Source organism: Podarcis pityusensis, assembly GCF_964106645.2.
Source record: "Podarcis pityusensis genome assembly, chromosome: 1".
NCBI classification, from domain to species: Eukaryota; Metazoa; Chordata; class Lepidosauria; order Squamata; family Lacertidae; genus Podarcis; species Podarcis pityusensis.
Window position 1 is genome coordinate 41,640,576 of NC_138028.1, and position 24,515 is coordinate 41,665,090.

Here is a 24,515-nt window from a genome sequence, read left to right on the forward strand (position 1 = left end):
GCAAGATGTAAATATAAAATAAATGTATGAACTTCCTTTCCCCTTAGTTCTAGGTCCCATTTGGGGTAAAGGGTTGAAAATATATTCCACAAAGTAACCTGATTTAAAATATCTTAATGGTGGTTAAGAGCGGTGGACTCCTAATCTGGGGAACCGGGTTCGCGTCTCCGCTCCTCCACATGCAGCTGCTGGGTGACCTTGGGCTAGTCACACTTCTCTGAAGTCTCTCAGCCCCACTCACCTCACAGAGTGTTTGTTGTCGGGGAGGAAGGGAAAGGAGAATGTTAGCCGCTTTGAGACTCCTTCGGGTAGTGATAAAGCGGGATATCAAATCCAAACTCTTCTTCTTCTTTCTTTCATTTTCTTTCTTTCATCACTTCCTATGACGCATTTCAGAGTGACTGAACCAACAAGCCCTCTTCCCAGGTAACTCTGGGAAATGTAGCTGTGCGAGAGGGATTAGGGGTCTCCTTACAACTCTCAGAACAGTTAACAAACTACAGTTCCCAGGATTCTTATAGGCAGTGCTTTTTCCCCCTAAAAAATGTTTAGGGGAACTCTCATTTTGACTCAAGAAAATCACCAAATAAATACAGTAAATGGACAAAAGTACAAAGATTTATAAAATGCTTAGGGGTATGTGTACCCCTATCCCCCCCCCCCAAGCACTGCTTATAGGGAAGCCATGACTATTTAAAGTGGTATATATAGTACAGATGGGGTCTAGGAGAGCTCCAGTAACACTATTTGGCTACACAATCCTATTTGCCCAGATTTTGGTACAGCCTACCCTCAAACTTTGACTTTTCAAGAATGTTTTGAATGGAGGAAGTGAAATGGTACGGGTATATTTTTAGACACCATATTTGTAAAACCGGGATATGTGACCTGCTAAGCGAAAACACACTAAAAATGTGAAAACAGATCTAAAATTAGCACTGGTTATGCGATTATATCGGGCTCAAGTCCTTTTCGACACACCTATTGGAAAGAACCAAAGGGGTGACTCCTATTGCAAGCGTGTGTCGTTTCACTTAGCGGAAACTACTGAAGTAGTAAAAAATTTCCTTTAAGGCAGTCGCTGACCACTTTGTCATCTTTCGTCTGGGGCAGCAAATGTTTTATTTAACCTGTCCTGCCCTTATTTGGGCCGACATTTTTGAATTTGAAAACAACCCTTTTCAATGAATCGTCTACAGTCTGATTATTCTAGCAGAAGTTGTTTTGTGAAACTGGCAGCATTCAGAGCCTTCTTTTGGTCTCTGGTCAGTAGCAATTCAACAGCTTGTTAAAAATGTGAAGTAGCCTTTTATGGAGCATATACAGTCGCCTCCTGTCTCAGGTGGTTGAAACACGTGCAATTAATCTTGCCGCCTGTCTGCAGCTAAAGGTTCACGCTAAATCTGCGTTGCCTTGGGCATTAACTGGTGCCATGTCTGCACTTCTTTTTGGCTTTTTATAGCCTCTAACTGAAATGATCATGGAAATGCTTTGGTATGTGATGGTCCCAGGAAACACAGTGCCCATTATTGATGGTCAGCCACTTCGAACCTATTGTAAAGCAATCCTGAGCGTCTACTGCCACACCCAGGACCCAGCTCAACTATCTTGCTTTCCCTGTCCTGCTTCTTGGAGAATGATTTCAGGTGGAAGAATTGGTCTGCACTATCCTCGCTCCTCCTTGATTTCAACTGCTCTGGCATGATTTGGGGTTACTGCTCATTTTTGGATTTCCTCCATGTACAGTCACCATTTTCCAGTTCCAGTATTATTGTTATTATCTCACCTTCCCTCCAGTGAATTCAAGGTTGTGCACATGTTTCTCACTCTCTCATCCTCACAAGAACCCTGTGAGATAGGTTAGGCTGAGAGACAGTCATTGGCCCAAGGTCACCCATTGTCAGGGACTGGGCAGAGGAGGAATGGTGGAGACTGCCTCCCCCTCCTGACCCTTCCAGGGAGGAGGAAGAGGAAGACAGTGTAGATTTACCACAGGGGGTTGAGGGAGGTGGCAGCTCAGAGGTAAATGAGGGGGAAAGCTGGGAAATCATGGGAGAGCTGGAACAACACCCAGCTGATACATTGTCATTAGAAAGCATTCCAGACCCTCCATCTCCCAGAAACCGGCAAGCCTTAAAAGTAGGAGAGCAAAGAGCTCAAAGACAGAGGGCCCATAGCAGCACCCACAGAAGTGATGAATGAGGAAGTAGGAGAGATGAGGGTGGAGATTCACTCGGGACAACACCATTATACAAGAGGCTGGGCTCTATAGCCTCTCTCTGTAAAAAATGAAATAAAAAAGATGTTAATAAACTTTTCCTTGTCTTTATACTGTACTTTCCTGGGCAACCAGCCGGGAGCCGCTGACAGCATCCTGACACCCATGGAACGTATGAGTAAGTGGGGAATTGAACCTTGGTCCTCAGGTCCTACATCAACACTTTAACCACTATACTACACTAGCTATTATTATCTAGTACTCACCATGCTCTCCTGCTTTTGCTGGTCAACATGTTCTTCTTCCTCTCTCTTTGTGCAGCTTTTGCTGTCACAACCTGAACTAGATTCCAGTCCTGCTGATTTACGGCATAATTCTCATCATTTTCCATACTGCTCATCTTCACAACCTTCCTTGTCAGGCCAAGCTACCACATTCCATTTCTACTTGCATGTGAAAAATCACTCCAATTCATATTCCAGAACTCAAATTTTGCATGTGGGTAGGAATCAACATGAACAAAGATTTCCCCATCACACGCCCATATATTGAAATATTTTTTTAAAAAAAAATGCTCCCCCCCCCTTTAATCTGGAAGAAAGAAGCTCTGATCTATAGGCCCAAATAGTAACCATTCAAACACACTGCAAAATGTGCTGCTACTAACTCAGAATACAGGACTTTGTATTTTTCTTTTTACAAAAAAGAGAGGGCCGAGAAAGCGGGAATTGGCTGTACTCAGTCAGCCGTAGCAGTCTACAAATATGAGTAAGACAATATATAGACAATAAATTAAAAACCTAGTGTGCCAACTCTGTTGAGGCCACATGCAACCTGCATATTGAACTGATTCATCATGTGAAGTCTGGAAGAGAGGTTGACATCCTGACAATCTTAGTTTTATTTTTGTTAACAATTAAATATCTAATCCTCATTAGTTTTAGAAGATAGCTTGGTAATATGTGTGTAATGCCTTAACTGGAGTACAGAAACTGGAGCAGGGCTTTCATGGGCCATGCAGGTGGAATTTATTCCATTGTTCATACTTCTCTGGGCCTTTCTCTCCACCAGTCCATTATCCCCATCTGCATCGTGTCACCTCCAGTTCTGCTAAACATTATTGGGAAACCTAAAACTCAATTGTACAAAAACAAACTATACATATTTGCAGTCAGACAATACCATTCTGAACTTGGAATTTCATTAATTTGGAGTGGAATGTATTGGGTGCTGTTTTCAAATGTCAGCTGCAAGACTAAAAAATGAACCTTTCAATGCTTCCCTCCACCTGCCATATACAATCAACATCTGATCGTACTACATATTAAGAAACAAATGAAAAAAATAACATGCAAGCTTGCCGCAGATTTACTATCCGAAACATGCAGCCAGCTGGAATTTCCCCCATTAGAATCCCTAATGAATCTCCTGTGTTGGCAAAATAAGTCAATACAGCTTCCAGGATAGCACATCATGATGGCTGGTAGCTGCAGAGCTGGTTAAAGCTACCCACAGGAAAAAAATAAACCCCAGTCTCCTCCCTCCAGATGCAGACAGCATTGTTATGAAAACGGTTCGAAATGCACTAGTAATGGAAAAGTTAATACAAGCCAGACAGCAGGGGCTAGAGAATTCATATGAAGCATAGCTTCTGCTCATTCAGTTCTCAGAAAAAGAAATTTCCCTAGTGCTGAAATTGCACTTTGGAAGGGAGTTGTATTTAATAGATGCTTATAAGCCAGAAAATTCACAGAAGGTATTTGTGCAGCATTTCATTTGGGAGCATATGCTCGTGAGTGGGATTGTTTTGTCTCCCAGGAAATGGAGGAACCAACCAATGATAACCTAGGTAAATGTAAGATGCCACAGAGCTCCCAGAACGTTTCTGAGCACAATTCAAAGTGTTGGTGCTGACCTTTAAAACCCTGAACGGCCTCAGTTCAGTATACCTGAAGGAGCCTCTCCACCCTCACCATCCAGCCCGGACACTGAGGTCCAGCTCCAAGGGCCTTCTGGCGGTTTCCTCACTGCAAGAAGTGAGGTTACAGGGAACCAGGCAGAGGGCCTTCTCGTTAGTGGCGCCTGCCCTATGGCACGCCCTCCCACCAGATGTCAAGGCAATAAGCAACTATTTTACTTTTAAAAGACAACTGAAGGCGGCCCTGTTTAAAGAAGTTTTTAATGTCTGATGCTGTATTGTTTTTAATATTCGGTTGGAAGCCATCCAGAGTGGCTGGGGAAACCCAGCCAGATGGGTGGGGTATAAATAAATAAATTATTATTATTATTATTATTATTATTATTATTATTATTATTATTATTATCTAGATCTGGCTGACTTCCTCTTCCCAATTCTGGCAGGCAACTGCAATGTGATTGTTGTAATCTTAAAGGATTGGCATGAGCTTTTCCCTGAGGACGGCAACACATTGTGGTCTTCCAGCATCTGGAATGCCATAGCATGAATTCAAAGACTGCCTCAGTTTGGTAAACTTTATATAAAACAAAATAGTACACACTATATATTTAAAACACGTGTCTTCCTCCAAAGAATCTTGGGAAGTGTAGTTGGTTAAGGTTGCTGGGAATTATAACTCCCAATGGCTTCATTCAGGTTCCGGCAAGCCCATCTTCTGCTTTTGGGGGCCATTGCCAAGGTTTTGTTTTGTTTTTTTGTATTTAAAATATATACTGCTGTATCATTTTTAAAAAATCAAAGCAGTTTAGAGCAACACTACATAAAACATATAATAAAAACCATGTAAAAGAGTTAAAAACAGACAATAATTATTGTGGAAAGCTATATATTCTTAAGAGAAAATTTATCAGCGGGCATTTAAATTAAACTTATGATTTCCTGCTGCTACTGACCCATCTCTCTGGCTACCATGGGACATTGTTCAACCCTGTTTCATTAGCAGATCAACCTGTTGATGGTGACAGGCAGCAGTGTTCCTAGCAACCCTGGGCAGCTAGGTCTAGTGCATGGGTAGGCAAACTAAGGCCCAATCGCCTTCTAAATCCGGCCCACAGATGGTCAGGGAATCAGCATGTTTTTACATGAATAGAAGGTGTGCTTTTATTTAAAATGCATCTCTGGGTTATTTGTGGGGCATAGGAATTTGTTCATTTCCTCCCCCCCAAAAAATATAGTCCGGCTCCCCACAAGGTCTGAGGGACAGTGGACTGGCCCCCTGCTGACCTCTCGTCTAGTGTCTACTTATATATCTCCTATTGCTTGGTGGCAATGCTCCATTTAAAACAAATGGCAAAGGGGAACTCAGGGCAGGTAGCAGTTGCTCTGCCAGGATGCTGGGGCACAGATATATGCCTGAGGATGCCAGGTACTGATATTGGCCCTGGGTTCCAAATATGGATATGGAGCTGTGACTTCCGTGGTTCTGCATTATAGGACTCCAATTAATTTTTAGATTATGTTGGGGGTGGAGATGAAGAATCCAGACCCCGGTTCCATTATGAATGTTGACATTACAGTGGTACCTCGGGTTAAGTACTTAATTTGTTCCGGAGGTCCGTTCTTAACCTGAAACTGTTCTTAACCTGAAGCATCACTTTAGCTAATGGGGCCTCCTGCTGCTGCCGTGCCACCGAAGCACGATTTCTGTTCTCATCCTAAGCAAAGTTCTTAACCTGAAGCACTATTTCTGGGTTAGGGGAGTGTGTAACCTGAAGCGTATGTAACCTGAGGTACCACTGTATATACATTTGGGGTACTGAAGCAAATTTTGTAATTTAGGACTCTTGTGCCTGGGGATATTTCTAAACTAAATAATAATAAAAAAAAGTTATTGAAAGAAATCTTGAGAAACAGGATCTTGAAATAATTGATCTGTTGGTTACTAGTTTGCTTTATAAACCCCTGTGGTCACTGCCACAGAGTTAAGAATTCAAGTTCTGATACAGAGATGGAAGAGGGTGGCATCATAACAGAGCAAGTAAAGCAATTATGAATTCACAGGAATACCACTCCAGTGAAGTAAGGGGATTGACAAAATGTCAAACCCGTGGCCTAAAGGAAACATTTTGCTAATGAAAAGAGCACTTTTTCATGACATCGCATCCAGGAACTTACTGTAATACTCTGTCGCCTTGCCATAAACCTTATTAACTTACCAAATGTTTTTTTAGACACAAAGTCTTGACAGTTGTGTCTGGTTTGCCCCCACCCTCTTTTTAAGTGGACCTTATTGGTAAGAATCAAACATTGCCTTTTGGCCTGTCTAATTGGGCTGGAGGAAATGGAGTTGAGGAAAGCAATATGAGAGATACAAAGTACATTGAGTTTTTGAGGCAGGAACAGAGCAACACGTGACATGCACTTGTGCAGGCAAAGTATCCCTCCTGGTACAGGGAACCATAATTTCCATGTACACTTAGGGGAAGTACAACGGTTTGCATTCTGCCTGGGCCCCAAGAAGCACACTGCAGCTATTGAGAGAAGGTGTTGAACACCCACTTAACATTATATAGGACTGGCCTATCCCACCCAAACATACCTGGACCCTATAGTCAGAGGCTCCTCTCCATTTGCTTTGTCTAAGGAATGTGCAGAGAGTGGCATTAAGAGAACAGGCTTTTTCCATGGTGGCGCCCCATTTGTGGAATTATCCCGTGAAACACATCTGGCACCATCACTGTCAGTTTTCAGGTGCCAGACTAGGACCTTCTTGTTTGTCCTGTCTTTTGGCTGTTAATTTGGATTGCACCTTGATATGATTGTGGCTTTTTTGTGGTGCTCATCCTTTCTTGGGCAGGCAGGATTTTGCCGCCTTCTAGTTATCGTAGGGTGAGCACTTTAGAAATTCTGTTGGTTGGATTCTGTTTTCTTTTTCCTTCGGGTTTTTAACTGCTTGTATTTTATGGATTTGTAAGTTGCTTTGAGACATTTTTGTTGCTTTTGAGACATTCACAACAAATGAACGCAATTAGTAATACTTAAGATAAATAAATAATAGTATAGATCTGGGTGGCCAACTCCCAAGAGACTGCAATCTACTCACAGAGTTAAAAACTGGCAGGTCAAAGTTCCTGAGCTTCTCTTAAGGAAGAAGACCCTTTTTAGGAGTTCAGGGCAAAAATGTTGAGATTTCTTTAAGGGAGCCAAACTTGTTGAGCTTCTTTGGGGGGAAGCCAGTGATCTACCACAGATGTTCAGTGATCACAATCTACCTGTTGGATGTGCCTGGTATAGATCAAGCAACATTGTAGGATCCTTGATACTACAACTGCAACACAAGCTCATTTGTCTGAGAGGTGACTAAAATGTTTAGAAAAACCACAGAGTATTCTCTTCCTAGACTACATCCTGTCAGAATGCAACTGGGTGGTGACATGGCTAAATGCTTTCACATGTAAAATAACAACAACACACCTTCCTGCAAATGAATAAGCTCCTCAAGGGGAAGGCAATGCCAGAATGTAATGAATTCAGTTGGACCCCTTTCACTAGGTACTATGGTTCCAGAGGAATCAGAAGAACAGTTTGCAAGGTCCATTTAGTTTCCCCAGCAGTGGCCGTGCTTCTGTATACTAAAGCTGTTTTGCATGTTTATATATACCTCTTCATCAGTTCGTTAAGGCAAAGTGGCACAAGCACAAGAGGCAGTGGCATCATGTCACTGGCCCCTCCATTGAGGTTCCCCAGTTGGCCGCATGTCCAAATATTGAGCATGTTGTTGTTGTTTAGTCGTTTAGTCATGTCCGACTCTTCGTGACCCCATGAACAAGAGCACGCCAGGCACTCCTGTCTTCCACTGCCTCCCACAGTTTGGTCAAACTCATGCTGGTAGCCTCGAGAACACTATCCAACCATCTCGTCCTCTGTCGTCCCCTTCTCCTTGTGCCCTCCATCTTTCCCAACATCAGGGTCTTTTCCAGGGAGTCTTCTCTTCTCATGAGGTGGCCAAAGTATTGGAGCCTCAGCTTCACGATTTGTCCTTCCAGTGAGCACTCAGGGCTGATTTCCTTAAGAATGGATAGGTTTGATCTTCTTGCAGTCCATGGGACTCTCAAGAGTCTCCTCCAGCACCATAATTCAAAAGCATCAATTCTTCGGCGATCAGCCTTCTTTATGGTCCAGCTCTCACTTCCATACATCTGCAAATGGAAGCCTATATGCACAGAATTCAACATGCATAGGCTTCTATAGGATGGGGAAATCTGAGCAAGCAGGTTTCACAATCCCATGGAAGCCTATGTGCATGAGCAGGCTTCTCTTCCTTGGACGTCCATGCTCAACATGGCAGCATGCTCACATCAGCAGCTGCCCATAATATACATGGAGCCACTTTCGCATGCTAAATGCATGAAAGGGGCTTGTGTGTTTAACCTTCTTTTTATAACCCATGGGAAAATATACCCAGGTAACTAGGGATGGATGACTGTCAATTTCAATTTCTCTCAATTTCTGTTTTCTAATCTTAATTTCAATTTGCCGCATATGTTAATTTCTATTTTTAAAAAACGCCATGTGGAAATATGTAAGGATTTTTTGTGCATGTTTCTCCTAATGTGTGCATTTCCATGTGCAATTTTGTATCCCATGTGCAATTTTATGCAGTTCTGCAAACAATTTTCCTGTAACATAATGCATTTTTGTTCACTATCATTACGAATACCTGTACTTCTACATGCACTTTTCACTAATATGTGCTTTTGTATGCATTCTTTGGTTGAAGAAACGCATCACAAAATTCAGAGAAGTGCAATTTTTGAAGGCGATATATATATGCAAATATGTGGTTTGGGAAGTGTATATTTTATCAGTTTGTATTAAAATGCGAAATGAATGAATCCCTGTCCCCCATCCCTAAAGACAAGGAAGGCACAAGGAAGCCATGAAATTATTGGTGAAGACAACTATTACTCATATTCACATGGACATCTCAGGATGGAGAAATTCAACATGGGATGGCAGACTGGACAATTTTTGCTTTATTCAGACATTTACTCCAGCAATAGAGTTTGTGTGGGAGAGGAACAATGCAAGGGTTTCTACAACCCCAAATACATGGCTACTCCAGGCTGCCCTGCCATTGCAATCTTCCCCCATTACTCCCACATATGACACCCACTGCCACTAAGAAAACATTGGAACCAGTGTTAAGATTTGAGACTCCTGTAAGCGTTTTAAGAAGTTACACATGCATTCCACCTCAATACATGATGCTTCCAGGCTGTTTTCAGTTGGAGTTCAACCACATTCCACCAAATTTAGGTTGCACTGTCAAAGTTGTTTAGGGAAACTTGCACAACAAATCCACTTCCCCAAAAGATCGGACGTTTTGTGATTAGGAAATTGATGGAGAAAATGCACTGGAATGTGTGGGATACAATGGATGCAAGGCCATTTGACCTTCCTATAAGCAAATCAGAATGAATGCTTAATGAATAGGTTATCTGTAAGGGACCAATAGTAAAATGGAATGCATCAAGGCAGAAAACTGGTACTTTTTCTTAATGACTGAATAGGCTGTGCCACTTATCCAGAGAAAACTGGACAAAATCATTTTAATAAACTGAAGTATTTTCATTTGGCATACAAGAAAATTGGCTCACAAGAAAATTGGTACAGCATCATCTGTGATCTGCATAGTATCACCAGTCCATTGCATGTAACTAGTTTTATTCCCAATGGACTGAAAATAAACTATAGCTCCTTATAAGTGCAACTTTGAATCCCTGCAGTCTCAAAACTGGCAATGTTTTAATCTTTAAGCTATCTCAAAGCTGGCAATTAATCTCTGTGATTAATTCTAACTGGGAAAATGTACAACTTTGGCAGTTTTGTACACAGCCAACGGAAGGTTCTGGTGGTGACTCACCCGTCCTGGAAGTTGTGCAGTTTTAAGAAGCCTCCAAGTCAAAAGATCACAAGTATGAGTGGAAAAGGTCAATAAACAGCACTTCTGCAGACTGGCTCCAACTTTTGGTAGTCTCACCCGCTAGTGCTGACTGATATCTCAGCACCTGCCTACACTTTAGCCTTCTCTCCCTCCCTCCCAGACTTAGCCAACAGTAGTAGTACACTGCAGGGCCGCAACTGAGTAATAACACAGGAGGCCAGATGTACAGAGGTGATTCACACTGACCACTCCTGATCATCACTGAACCATGATGATCACTGGGTGAACTTGGGCCATCCAGTATCTCTCAGTATAACCTACATACATCACCAGGTTGCTGTGTGAACATAAAAAGTGTGTGTGTGTATGTGTGTGTGTGTGTGTGTGTGTGTGTGTAGGGATTCTTATATGCAGCATTGAGCTTCTGAGAGGAAAGAAAGTCAGCCAAGGATTTTCAAACTATAGAATCTACATCTCTGCTGCCCCACTATATTCCACCGATTCACAAAATGCACTTTAAAAATATTTATTTTAGTCATCGCTTTTTGATTCTATAAGGCAATGGTTGCACTCCAGGCTTAGTTGTTTCTTGTGCTGGGGGGGGGGGAGAGAAATGAAGTTTATTTGTGAAGTCTGTATATTTAAAACTCATAAAAAAATCGGTAATAACAACAGATATTTTGTCTTTACTATCCAAATGTATTCTGATCTATACAATATAGTCAAACAAATATGAAAATTCCTTCCTTAAAAGGCTTGAACTTCTCTGAAGTTAATCTATATACAAGCATGAAAAACAGCAATTGACTCACGCTTGTATTTATGGCTACTATTTGCAAGCAATGGTTTCCATACTACAATTTGTGGCATATTTAAAACAGATGGAGGCATCTCCAGGCCTGCCTTGTCCATGGCCAAGAACATTTTTTCAGCCAGAACTCTGAACTTGTTGCCACATAAACAAAACGAGTGATTTAAGCTAACCGTCTACATACTTTGGACAGACGAAAAGTGCTGAAGAAAAGACCAAAGCCAAAGGAATGGCACTGCAAAAAGAGAAAGGACGGAAGAAAGAGAGAAAGATAAATGTTGGCAGCAACCCACTGCGAGTGTTTCTGTGGAGAAGCTCTGAGCAAGCACTAGTACATCTGGAAATACTTTCTCTAACACCTTGGCCCCATAAGTGCACAGATGAATGTGCATGCTGCAGATAAGATGTGGGACCATTTCCATGATATCCCTTAGAAACCACATAAAATACTATGTTGTGCTGGAGTACATACATGCTGTATGCAGCATAGTCTCACTCAAACTCTGTGAACAACTTGCCAGAAATGTCAGACATGAGTTACTGTGCTCTGGTTGCAATTGGTTTGAAATATTATTTGATTATAAACATGTTATTTGTCCCAAGGCTTTGGGTGATCAGAATTCCATGAAGCAGAGGACTTTAAAAAAAATCAAAACAAAACCTTCTATTTCGTGGAATTATGATTAGTATCTTTGGAATAATTGTCAGTATAGGTAAGGAAGAAATGAGCCTAAGTAACAAATAGACTCACTGGAGTGCAATAAAATAAAAGGATCTGTGGATAAGCTATTGCTTTAGCTCTGAATCACGGTGCAGGTAATGCTTGAACCCTTCACTACCTAAATATCCACTTGATCAGCTCCAGCAGAAAATATGGTTCGTAGAATCCTACACCTGACAACTGTGTTAGAACATTCCAGTTTTGCTTCACTTACCAAGAGCAAGAGAAGCCTTACAAAAATGCAGAACAGGTGCAAAAACAGGGCAGCGATCCATCTCTTGGACCATATGAATTGCGTTCAGGATGCTACCTCAGAAGCTGTAGCTGCGCCCCTCCCACATATTATATTAGCAGCAGTGCTAATAGTGGAGTCTCCTTCTTTGGAGGTCTTTAAGCAGAGGCTTGACAACCATATGTCAGGAGTGCTCTGATGGTGTTTCCTGCTTGGCAGGGGGTTGGACTCGATGGCCCTTGTGGTCTCTTCCAACTCTATGATTCTATGATTCTACATGGCCTCAGATCTGTATACTGCAAATACTTACAGTTGTGAGATGTGATTTGTTAGTTGCCAATGGATTCTCCCCCCCCCCCCAATTTTTTAAATTCCAGTAGTTTACAAATACTGTAAACGCAAATCTTCTAAACCTGTTACATAATCACAGTTTCCAATTCAGATAATCCTACATTTCAAAGCAGACATGGGGAACCTCAGGCCAGTCTTGGCCTGCACGGAGATCCAAGTCAGCCTGCAAGTCTATTTCTCCCAAACTACACCCACCTGCATGATGTCATTGGGTGATGTCAGCTGATGGGCTGGGTTATGTCCTTTAGGGAATGTGTTGGTGAAGCACACCTTTCCCACTAACCCATGGGTCAAATTTGCCAGTTGGGTGGGACTGCCTTACTATTAGTCACCTGAGATAATGATGATTGACAGTTGGGTGGCTCGATAAAGATCTAGCCTGCTAGCCAAAAAGGTCCACCACTTCCATTTTAAGGAAGCTTTTCTATATATATTTTACTCAGATAGGTTTCAGCTATTTTAAATGCATCACAATGTAGCAGCTTTATATGGAAACATAATACAAAAGTATAATACAAAAGCATAGTGATTAAGTGTTTTACTTAAGGCAACAATTCCCAAAGTATTCATCAGCTTGTTCCGTCGTCATTTCAAAATCAACACTAAAAATGAAACATGGAATTATTAAAATCTTATGGGAGAGATGTTAGCTGATTTAGATGGACTAGACTCCTCTCACCATACTGAAGTTGAAAAGAACACTGGTCAAGGCAGCCAAGGGAAATATCCATCCTGCTCACATTAGCAAACTTGTGGACTCTACTCCGCCCACCATCTTAGGTCTGAAACTGGCTCCTTGCTCCATTGAGAGAATCAAATAAGAGACGGTCTAAACCTGCGCTACTAATCACCACCAGCAGGTTTGTGTCCCACTGAGACCCCCACCCCATCCCCCCGCCTGCCTTGTTTAGCCTCATTTTCTGATGGGCTCTCATCTGTCTTTATTTAATCTAAACAGAACACTTAGTGATCTGCGAATCAACGTTTTAGCTGATGGGGTATATGAAGATACACAAATTTGGGGCATGTAAATTTATAACATCTGCCTTGTTTGGGATTCTGTTTTGTATATGTTTTGTGATACAGCTCTATGCTACGGAGTGCATTCCAAGTACATGCTATAAAATCCTCTTGAGAATTTAATTGCATTGGTTGAATTTTTGTGGTGTAAGGAGCTGCAAGTAATAATGGAAAAGGAGTTTGTTTCATAGCCCTGCCAAATGAATATGCACATGGAAAAAGAAAGTTTGCTGCAAGGAATGACTTTGCTGATTCTTAAGTTTACTGTAAAAATAAAAGAGCTTAGGGATAAAAAAAAATGAAATAAAGCCAAGGCTATGCACTTGGACCATTATCTGTGAACTGCCCTGAGACCTCCAGGTATAGGGCAGTATAGAAATTCAATTAATCATCATCATCACCACCACCATCTTTTAAAATGATAATGTATTGACCAATGGCAAGTGGGAGATGGTTTAATAGGGATAACCAATGCTGTGCCCTTCAGATATTGTTGAACTCCAATTCCCATCAGCTCCAGCCAATATGGCCAATGATAAGGGATGAGGAGACATCTCTGGGATATACCAAAATTCTATAAGATGCTGTTACAAATTGTCTGGTTTTTTTCTGCTGGCTATTTACTTGCCCTGGTGTTATTACTGGCCTATATTCAGCCAGCACAAGATGTCTCTAATCTTTGTCACTAACATTTGTATATACATTTGGCAAAACATATTACATTAGCTTGCATCCAAAGAGTAAAAATATATATAATGTATACACACATACATACCGGCAGCCTTGGGAGAGAACCACAAATGCAGCCAGAGCTTTATCTTCACTTTTAATAGAATCAATTCATTTTGCCAAACGGAAAAGTCATTATTTAAAAACTTATTCTATGGTTAGTGTATTCAAGCTGTGGGAACTGCTGCAGTGGAAAGCGAAAAGCAATGTTCCAGCTGCATGGGCTCTTCTCCCCTACACGTACATGTCCATTCTTTGGATCCCAGCCATTGCATACAAAATGCTTATAACATCTCTACTGCAACATCACAGAGTTCCAGCTGGGCTTGTCATCTGACCGTTATCAACACATGTATATAACTAACATGAGTTAAGTTTGCACTTTTAGCTTTGCATTCAAGACTTTCTGCCTCCCAGTTCCTTTAAGAATTATGGTTTTTTTAGCCTCCCATTTCACACTTCTGTATGCTTGAAATTGAATGAGAAAGAAAGATTGCTAAACATTGTAAGAATACAGTACTCAAAATGCTATTTGAACAGTCTTGCACAATATGTGCCAAATTAAATATTTTACTTCTCTTTCAAGATAGCTATGAGCCGTGGTGTGTCCAGTTTCTGTAACCATGATAAAACTCCAGTGATTAACTCTAAAATACACTAGTGCAGGCCAAGCTACACGGACTTCAGTGTTCATTGTTTATTCAAGGGATTTTACAGGTTGTCCTACAGCAGGGATTCCCAAACTTTGCCATGAACTGCTTCAGAGGTTCAGACTTCCTACAGTTGTGCTTCCCTCTGCTGTTTCTGCCTGCGAGATGGGAAAACAATATTCATATACTGCCTACCCACTCAATATATTCTCTAGTTGTTTGCCACTCACTCCTGATTGGAGATAAGTGCTGTGTTCAGTGTTGTGTTGCTTAGCACTAAGACCTTGTGCTTAGCGCAAAGATCTTTGCATCATCTGACTGACAAATGGGTGTGGTTTGCCCAAAGTCATTGTGGGTCAAATTCAGAGGCCTGGTGGGCTTAATTAGACTCAATGGTCAGAGGTTTGCCACCACTGTTTTACAGTTCCCTGGTGATGATTGTCATTACAGCTCTAAACATATTGATATTTTTTTGCTGGAATAGCAATGGTAGAGGATTCTACTAAAAAGTGCAAGCTAAGGGTTAACTTGTACTTGTGGCTTTAAAGCATTTGTGGGTGTGTTGTCAGGGGTCACTGAGGCTACAGCTCTAATTAACTGTGCCCATTGCATTTAGAGGATCCCACTCAGCTACATTAGTCAAAAAACAGTGTTTTGAGTGTGTTATAAACATGCAACACCAGATGGCGATGGACAGCAAAAAAAAAATTGAAGTGATTTTCCATAGTGTTTTTTCTTTTGTTATAATAATTTAATTTCTGACTTATTTATAGCATCCCCCCCCCCCGTGTGTAGATCCACCCCCTGCCTGGAGATTGGGTAAAAAAGGGAGAGAGGGATAGAATAGCAACTGTGTAGAGCCACAGAATATTTGTTCAGCCTTGGTTTTATGTAAATAAAAAAGCTATCATACCCAGTAGGTGTTTTAGTTATGTTATATTTGCCTGAGAAGGGGTTTGTGGAATAACCACCCTCATGTAACCAACATGCTTAAAGGTAAAGGTAACGCTACCCCTGACCATTAGGTCCAGTCGCGGTCAACTCTGGGGTTGCGGCGCTCATCTCGCTCTATAGGCCGAGGGAGCAGGTGTCTGTCTGCAGACAGCTTCCGGGTCATGTGGCCAGCATGACTAAGCCGCTTTTGGCGAACCAGAGCAGCGCACAGAAATGCCGTTTACCTTCCCGCTGGAGCGGTACCTATTTATCTACTTGCACTTGACGTGCTTTTGAACTGCCAGGTGGGCAGGAGCTGGGACCAAACAACGGGAGCTCACCCGTTGCAGGGATTCGAACCGCCAACCTTCTGATTGGCAAGCCCTAGGCTCTGTGATTTAGACCACAGCACCACCCGTGTCCCTTACCAACATGCTTAAGTCTAATTAATGCATGAAGGGGTTAATGCCATAGATTAAGCTGTCTTACTAGGTTTAGTGAGGTCACTTCCCCTTACCTTGGAAAGAAATGGGCATACAAGCCTATTCTTCAACCTCCAGTCTAAACTTGAGAAGTTTGAGGTGTGAAGAGGTCTGAGCTGGTTGTCCTAAGCTCAGACCGCATGGCTCTCACACACCACCTGAGTACCTAGACCAATAATATAGGAACTTACACCAATGTAATTATGCCAAGTTTTACTGCCTGTGCACATGAATCTGGCATTTGCAGAGTTTGTAAGTAAGCCAATTTTTAACTTACCAAATGTGTTGTCTTTTTCCTATGCTGTGGCAAGGGAAATGTTGAAAGTCAACAGAGCATATTTTAAGCTCTAAGAGCCTATCTGTCCATGCTTTACTTTGCTGCAAGTTTTGTGATTTTAAATTTCTGCTGGGGTTCTCTCACCAAGGCGTACTTGCCTCAAACATGGATCCTGCGCTCCAGGAGTTTCTCCTTTTATATACCTCTTTTCCCCCCTTGCCACTTACAGGTTACAGTTGTGCCCCTGCTAGATGTTTGGCTTGATCTGTTTTGTTCACTTTCATCTGCTGCTTTAATCAGCCACTTCTGCAAACAATTTAAACCACATTTTGTATGCTCCAAAATAATGGAGCTGAAACAAAAGATTTTTCAAAACTTCAAAATTCACCCAAATGTCCAATTGTACTATTTGGTTTTTGATAAAATTCAAATTTTGAATGTGCAATTTTACTTCAGAATATGACAGCAGAGTTCATTAGCATCAATGAAGCTTAATGCTTTGCCATGGTTAAAGCAAATCCAATGAATGGACAAGGATGAGGAGGGGAGAGGGGATTCGTGCTGGAAGAGGGGAAAGAAGAGGAGGGGTACTGTTCACAAAGAGAGAGCACACTCCTAATTTCTAATCATAGTAAAGTCTGCACCAGGCTTTCTAGGTTGGCTCATGGTAGCTGTGTTGGTTTTTTTTAAAGCTGTGGGTCTCTGTGATTTGATTAAACATAGAATCCTATACAACAACAACAAAGAATCCTATACATATGAAATCCTTTCAAATCAAGAGGAAAAGAAGTGTGAGATGAGCTATGTTTGTTCGTGGGATGGCTTCTTCCAAGAAAGCCACACACAAAACCGCACAATCTCAACACATTTTGATTCATGTTTAAAGAGTTCTGGTGGTCTTGGAGACTTTCATAATCCTCTCAGTCTCTCCCTCACAAACAATATCACTGAATTTGCAAGCAGACAAGTTGGCAGCCCTCAAGCATTCTTAAACAAATGGGGATGAATAAGCATTTTAAAATACAAGCTCTTCCTCAATTTTAAAGGAGACTTTTTTTAAAAAAAGAAGTAGTCTAGATCACCAGTGTCAGGAAACAGAACCATTTAGCTGTAAACACCAGTAGGGACTGGTTTGTACAGTGTGGTTTTGAATTCTTCTGTGCACAAAGGAAAGGCATTTTAAACACTTCATTTTCTCCATTGCATCATTAGCTGCTCCATAATTTTAGGCAGATTAATATTTCCAAACATTTTAATAGATGCTGTAAGAGAAAATGTAGAAATTCATGTGTGCTATTGCGTATACAATGCCACTGAAAATGCCTGGATCCAGGGCTGGATTTAGGTTTGATGAGGCGCTAAGCTACTGAAAGTAATGGGGCCTTTTATATGTCCAGCTGTCCTTTGTCAACAATAAATTGTTGCTGTTTTTTCTGTTGAATATATGCTATATGGTAATTTATGGACCTAATAGGTATCTAAAGCCATTTGCACATAACAAAATATGTATTTTATCAAAGTAATTGTTGAACTGAAATACAATTAAGAACAACTATATTAATAGTGATTTTTAGGGGGGGGCAAGAAAGTGGGGCCCTAAGCTATAACTTGTTTAGCTTATACATAAATCCGGCACTGCCTGTATCAAATGTGTCTTTGGAAAAATCATAATTAACACATTTGCGACAGAATAGCTTAATCAACCTATTTGGTCCTTGCAATGGCTGAGGTAATTTTGTGTGTGGAGTATATGCTAGTTATTATCAAATAATAATTACTGCACTTAGTTGAGGGACTTTGTATCCCTTAGAAATGGAAGGTGACTTTAAGCATCACACATATCTCTTATACCATCTAGGGGTGAGGCATTTAGTGGACTGAGGCAAGCACCTCACCTCAGTGGATCTAATCCTCACTTGATGATTAGATCAGATTCACACTTAGTATTAGCTAAGAGTTTGCTCAACAACCCAAAATGGCAGATCTGTCATCTTTCCTGCCATAAAAGCAAACTTTAAAAAATATTAAGCTTTGGTGCATGTTCTGTACCTCTATGACGTCTTTGAGTTCTGTACTAGAAAGTGATATACAGTGGTACATTGGGTTAAGAACTTAATTTGTTCTGGAGGTCTGTTCCTAACCTGAAACTGTTCTTAACCTGAAGCACCACTTTAGCTAATGGGGCTTCCCGCTGCCGCTGCACCGCTGCTGCACGATTTCTGTTCTCATCCTGAAGCAAAGTTCTTAACCCGAGGTAATATTTCTGGGTTAGCGGAGTCTGTAACCTGAAGTGTATGTAACCCGAGGTACCACTGTAATTTCTGTTTCTCCCTTATGCAGCTGGTCCTCCTTGTGATGTGGCCATCTAGTGTTTATTTACCTCTGTTCAAAGAAGATTAATTAAGTTTTTTAAGCCACCTCTGGTCTTCATAGCTGAAGCTGTCATCCTAGTAGATTTTACATCCTCTACATCACAACTGTTACTTCATGTTGGGCATATTTGCTGCGCAGATCCCTCTCCCCACTGGTCAATAATTGGACCTAACAGTGTAATCCTATGCACGCCTACTCAGAATTAAGACGCATTGAATTCAATGAAACTTACTCCCAGGTAAATCTATATATATGATTGTGCTGCTAGACAGTTTCCTGAATGCCTTCAGTGTCCTGTAAAATATTTGTAAAAAGTTGTTTACTACTTTCAGTTCCCAAAGAGTGCTATTTCATTTATATTTGCTCAATAAGCAGTTTATTTTAAGGGACTAATATAGATTAAACAGAACTTTGAAGAAGCTGAAATATGGATTTAAAAAACCAACTTTGCTCATTAATAAAATGGAGTCTTTCCCCTCTAAATGAAGAGACCAAGATTTGGATTTCAAATATACATATGAGATATGAATTCTATAGCACTTCATACTCTGAAAAGTGATATTTTGATTTATTATAATATAGCTCAAAAAAGCCTTAGCAGAAAATTGATAATATGTTAACTGGTTTAAAATGAAAAGAACAATTACATAAGTTGTTATTCTTATATAAAATGTAACCTTAAAGTAAACGCTTTCCCCTGTCCAAGACACTTTTCAAGGCTTGCATGAACTTAATTATATTTTGGCTGTACTTTTTTTCCCTCTTAAAAAAAAATATTTAGTTTTGTGCTTTCTTTTCTGTTAAATGCCTTCATTTTGCAAAACACTTTTCCTCTTAATTTAAATCATATTCTTTTCAAGGAAACATGTGTGCTTCCCTGTCCCTTGTGTTGCTATGGAAATCAAAGCATGTGTTATATAAGTAAATATATTTTGTGTCTGTAGATAATTATTTTACACTTCCTAAAAATTTTAAGATGGTCAAAGAAAAGCACCTGCATCTACCTAAGATTGTCCTAGGAAATATTTCAATAGCAACAGAGAGACCAGATTGTTATTCTCCATGTCGCTGCCTGCATTCTTTCAACTGAGGAGCATACAAGCCCTTGTTGTACAACTATATGGAGGGATGGGAGAGCAGGATAAGGTGTGACTCACCTTCACATGTTCCTAAGATTAAAAGCAGTTTTGCACATAGTACTGCAAACATGGAGGGTTCTCTCAATGAAGTTCGGATCCCTGAAAATGCAGTGTTCCTGATCATGTGCAGAGAGTTCTCCATCCATACATGCAGAATCTGAGGATGAAGGGTGGTATACAAATTCTGTAAACAAAGAAACAAACAAACAAAAACACATCAAACAAATAAAAACACGCAGGTTGGGACTCATAGCCCAACTTCTCAAACCCATGACATTTGAAAAGGGCTCTAGAGCATGTTTAAGGAGTATCTAAAATGTCCACATCTATTGTACATATGTGCCCACAAAGTTCTTATCGGTACCCTTATATTTGTTTTATTTGTTTTCTGTGTTTAAATAGGGTGGCCATGTGTGTTACTTTACAGAGGACAGCCTTCTTGTCGAAGAGCTGTGAGAGGGCAGTCCTCTGTTCGAAGGAGCCCTCTGCTTGAAGAGCTGTCTGGTCACAAGAAATGTGAGCAGAATCCTTGAAGTTGCCCATCAATAGCTAACACCTGGACAACAGACTGATCTGCCACACTGTACATCTGGTTACCCTCTTCCTCATCATGGTGAGATATATTGTATTTCAGTTTAAATCATAGTGATAATTTTTCAGTTGGAACCTTTAATATAAATTGTTGTTGTTGTTGTTGTTGTTGTTTAGTCGCTTAGTCATGTCCGACTCTTCATGACCCCATGGACCAGAGCACGCCAGGCACATAAATTATAATATAAATATAATAATATAATATAAATCAGCACATGCCAATTTTATTGAAATCTGTGTTACCCTGTGGTCCTCTGCTTTGGTGATCCGTAAGTGTTCGCACTGTATTGAATTCATTTGTGTCTTTTCACACCAGCCAGCGGTATTTAAGGGCTGCACCGAATGCAATTTGCACATTGGGGTTCATTCGCACATGCATGGACCTTATCTTTTTGACTTTCAGCTGAACTGTCTTTATTGAACATTTTTGCATGTGAGGTTATATGAAAGTTCTCATGGCAGTCTTTGATGTGGGATGGTTGTTTCACACATGGAAATAAACCTTGATCTTTTAGTCAGTGAAAAAGATGGATATGGTTGCAGAAGAACATCAGTAGTTCATTGTAAATCAGAAAAAGAAACCGCTAGTCCACAGGTTTGACATATAGGAGAGAAGAAGAGGGGTGGTTGGGCTGTGAATAATTTTCTCCTGCTACAGCAACTACTGGGTAGGCCAGCGGAGGTCATCTTATTATGGACACAACTTTTAGATGCCACTGCATTCACCTCTATTGTCACAGAGGCTAGAGATATGATCCTTATAGAAATGAAAGCGGATTGTTAGCGATCAGAAGCCTGTATTGCATTTTGGGGCTGGAAATCAAATTCTGCATTTCACAGTTCATTATTGTCCCCTGTAGATCTTTGGCTGAAGTTTTCCATTCTACCTCCTGAAGCATTTTCTACCATACATGTTCTTTTTTTTACAGCAGGGGATATAGAATGTTGTTACAGAACTTCTTATGTTCCTAAGACCTTGGAAGCAGCCAATAAATCTTTCCTGCCATTAGAAATCTGCAATGTAATCGCCGATGGTGTACAGATTGCAGCTTGCCTCCAGATGTTTAACTTGCAATGGGAAGCCATCCCCTACCTGTATGATTCAAACAATGCAAGAAGTAAATATTTGCCAATAGTGGGAGGGCCGAAGGAAAGCGGGTGCTGAATGCGTGAAGCTGGGTAAATAACAGCCATGACTTTATTAAGCATACTTCCCAGTGCCCAGTTTTGAGGTCTCTTGGGCAATATGCCTTCAGTGGGGCTTTCTCCTCCCAAGTTGCTGCTCCACGTCCTCACTTGTAGCATAGCTTGCATACTCAGTGAGGGCTGGTGATCAGGCAGTGATAGCAAGTAGGAGGAGCCTCAGTATATAAAAGCTCCAGTGAATGGCAGTGGATTCCCCTTTAGTGGGGGGTGCGCTTCAGCAGGTGCTCAACGAAGTCTACTCTTGATGCTGAGCATCATACTTCAAACTGGTTTGGTGCACAAGGAAAGGGATGTCGACTGTAGCCTGCCTGCTGGAAAGGTAGTCACACTGAACTCATGTGGAAAGAATGGAAGACATTAGAAGACATTGGAAGAATGTTGATGGGCAGAGAGACCAGACGTATTTGGGTCTGCACAGCTTTAACTTGGTGGTGGGACCACTTTCAGCCTTGAGGCTGGATTCCAACTTATCCAACCTTCTGGATACTGCATTCAGGTGGTGGGTACGACCAGAGGCAAAAGTGAGTGGGTCAAAAAGTTTACTTATTTCTGTGCATTTTACAAATATTTTACATAATTTATGTTCAGTTCCGTCATAGGCCAAATTAGGCCTCTGGCCAGAGGTTCCCCTACCACTGTCTTTTAACCATATCCCTGGGTGTGGGATTGAACCCTATTCCAGTTGCCAGGCATGGAATTTATTGAGGAATGCCAAACCATGCTCATCCCTAAAACCTAGCCGCTGCCCAAAAGAAAGACACCAGGATCACTCTGAGGAAGGAAAAAAATAAAAGGAATAAAATCAAACCTGTTTCTGCCAATGCAAAGATGGAGAGCTGAGAAGTCCCAGTTCTTGAACCTAAGGACCAACTGAAGGCCATTCTGAGGCGCAGTAATTAAGCAGGATGGTAGAAAGACCCAATAAGAACTGCAACAGTCCTTAACACCCACCCACCCACCAAAAAAAGCTTTAGAGCTTTTTGCAAAGCAACTTGAAGGAAGGCCCATTGCCAGTTTTGTGCAGACACACAGACCAATTTGGGCAGTGAATGTTAAGATTTTGCCTTGCACCTAGAGTGAAACTGACCACCCAGAGACTTGTCTTCTCCATTCTTTGGCTTGTTTGTGATGGGTTTCAGCTCCCATAAAACTTCCAGCATTAGGAATAGCACCGAGATATATTGTCTTGCTGTTTAAATCACAGCAATTATTTAAAAAATTGCAGGTATGCATGTCCATCACTATCAGCATAAAATATGCACCTCCCTTTGTCTTCCTTTTTGGCAATACAATCCCGCTTTTTAAAAGATGTATAAGGCGGCACTAGCAGTTATTTCAGACCTACCGTTTGTCGGGAATTGCTAATAGTGGGTGGATTCCTCCAAAAACCTATATCCATCTTCAAGGGGTTTGTCACTTGTTGGTGCCTCCTTTGTTTGCTCTAGCCTGCAATGCAAATTGTATTCTGAAATGAGAGCTGACATTAGAACTCCTTTAGACACTGAAGCCTCCTTGTTATATCCTATGAACCCAGAAGTCACCAAACTTCTGCATTTCCCTTCCTGTCTTGACTTGTCACGTGTCTCAGACATTGTGTGTTTTCCTTGCCATTGAGCACGTGTCTCTGTGGTAGCTTAGCGAGAAGAACAGCTGAATAAATATGTTTTTGTAAGTGAATATTTTTTTGTAAGTGAATAACATGTTATTAGAGGTACGAAGTACATCTCCAATGTAATCTTCATGAAATAATATTTTTTCCCTCAGTAATAAAAATCATTCTAAACTATTTTTGCTTGCCAATCAAAGCAAGAGAAAAATAAAATAAGGAATCTAAAGAAAAACACAGGGCTCTCCAATTCCCTTTTGGGATCTTGTGGAAGGATGTGACTTCAGTCAATGGTCCTGAGATCTTATTTATCACATCCATTTCACCAATGCCTTCCTGTTGGTTAGAAGCCATTACTACGTGGAGATTAATCTTCATCCAGTGTTTCTATACGGAATTCAACGTGAGCAGGGGATCTCCGGTATTTGCAGGCTGGTGTTTTTGCTTTTCCTTTAAAAATTTTTGGTTAGCACTACTTTAAAGAAAAAATAACAGGGAAGGTAGGTTTTATAAAATGGTAACAAACTGAAAATTAAAATCTTCACCTCCAGGAAATTTTTTTTAACTTTTAATTTAAAGAGCTCTTAGATTCCCTAACTACTTTAAAAACAAACAAACAAACTGATTTCATATATTCAATACATTTTACTCAGTGTTACATTCTGTGGTGGAAATTGGTATAAATGAACATGCAGGTGAGTGTAGGGCCAGCAAACATTATGGAGTTTAAATCCCTCACCCCTGTAATGCATTTATAATGACCGCTCCATGCATAAAACGGAGGGCGCCCTTTGCGTGGATGCGCGCAGCCCCTGGATCTGGAGCGGCTCCATCAACACAGGCTTGGCTTCACCTTCCCTCAGGTGGGATACCTGGAGGTCTCCGCCTACCTCAGTCAGTTGTCCAATCCCGCCTGGGGGAAGCGTTGCCAAGGAGACCAGGCCAGGTAGGGGAGGGACTACCTGCCCACACAATACAGGGAGGATCTTACCTGGGAATCCACACGGCTCCAGAGATTCCCCCACCCTACCCACCCTCAGTTAAGTCTTATTTTGCAGGTTAGCTTTTCTTCACAGGTATGCGGGTGCTGCTACGTCAAGGTCGCCGTTAAAGGGCCAGAAAGGAATTCCCCTGCATTGGCAGGTTTTGCCTTTCCCATAGCAAAACGTCACAACTTTGGCGGTATCAGGCCTTGGGCGGAATCCTTTAGTCTATCTTCCTCTTTGCAGCGGCGATACCAGGGTTCCCCGTTAAAGGGGTTTCTGGAGGGAGGCTTTGACCATACGCTGAGAGGTCGTTATTGCTCTCCCC

General features: G+C 41.2%; 1 long non-coding RNA gene across 1 annotated transcript in view; it reads left to right on the forward strand.

Moving 5' to 3' along the window:
- LOC308472692 overlaps window positions 1-21,405 on the forward strand; it is a 68,330-nt gene extending 46,925 nt beyond the window's left edge. The window contains exons 7-8 of the long non-coding RNA XR_013983632.1: window positions 20,204-20,414; window positions 21,322-21,405. This is a non-coding gene — a long non-coding RNA (uncharacterized lncRNA). The remainder of the gene's footprint in view (window positions 1-20,203; window positions 20,415-21,321) is intronic.
- The last annotated feature ends 3,110 nt before the right edge of the window (window positions 21,406-24,515 follow it).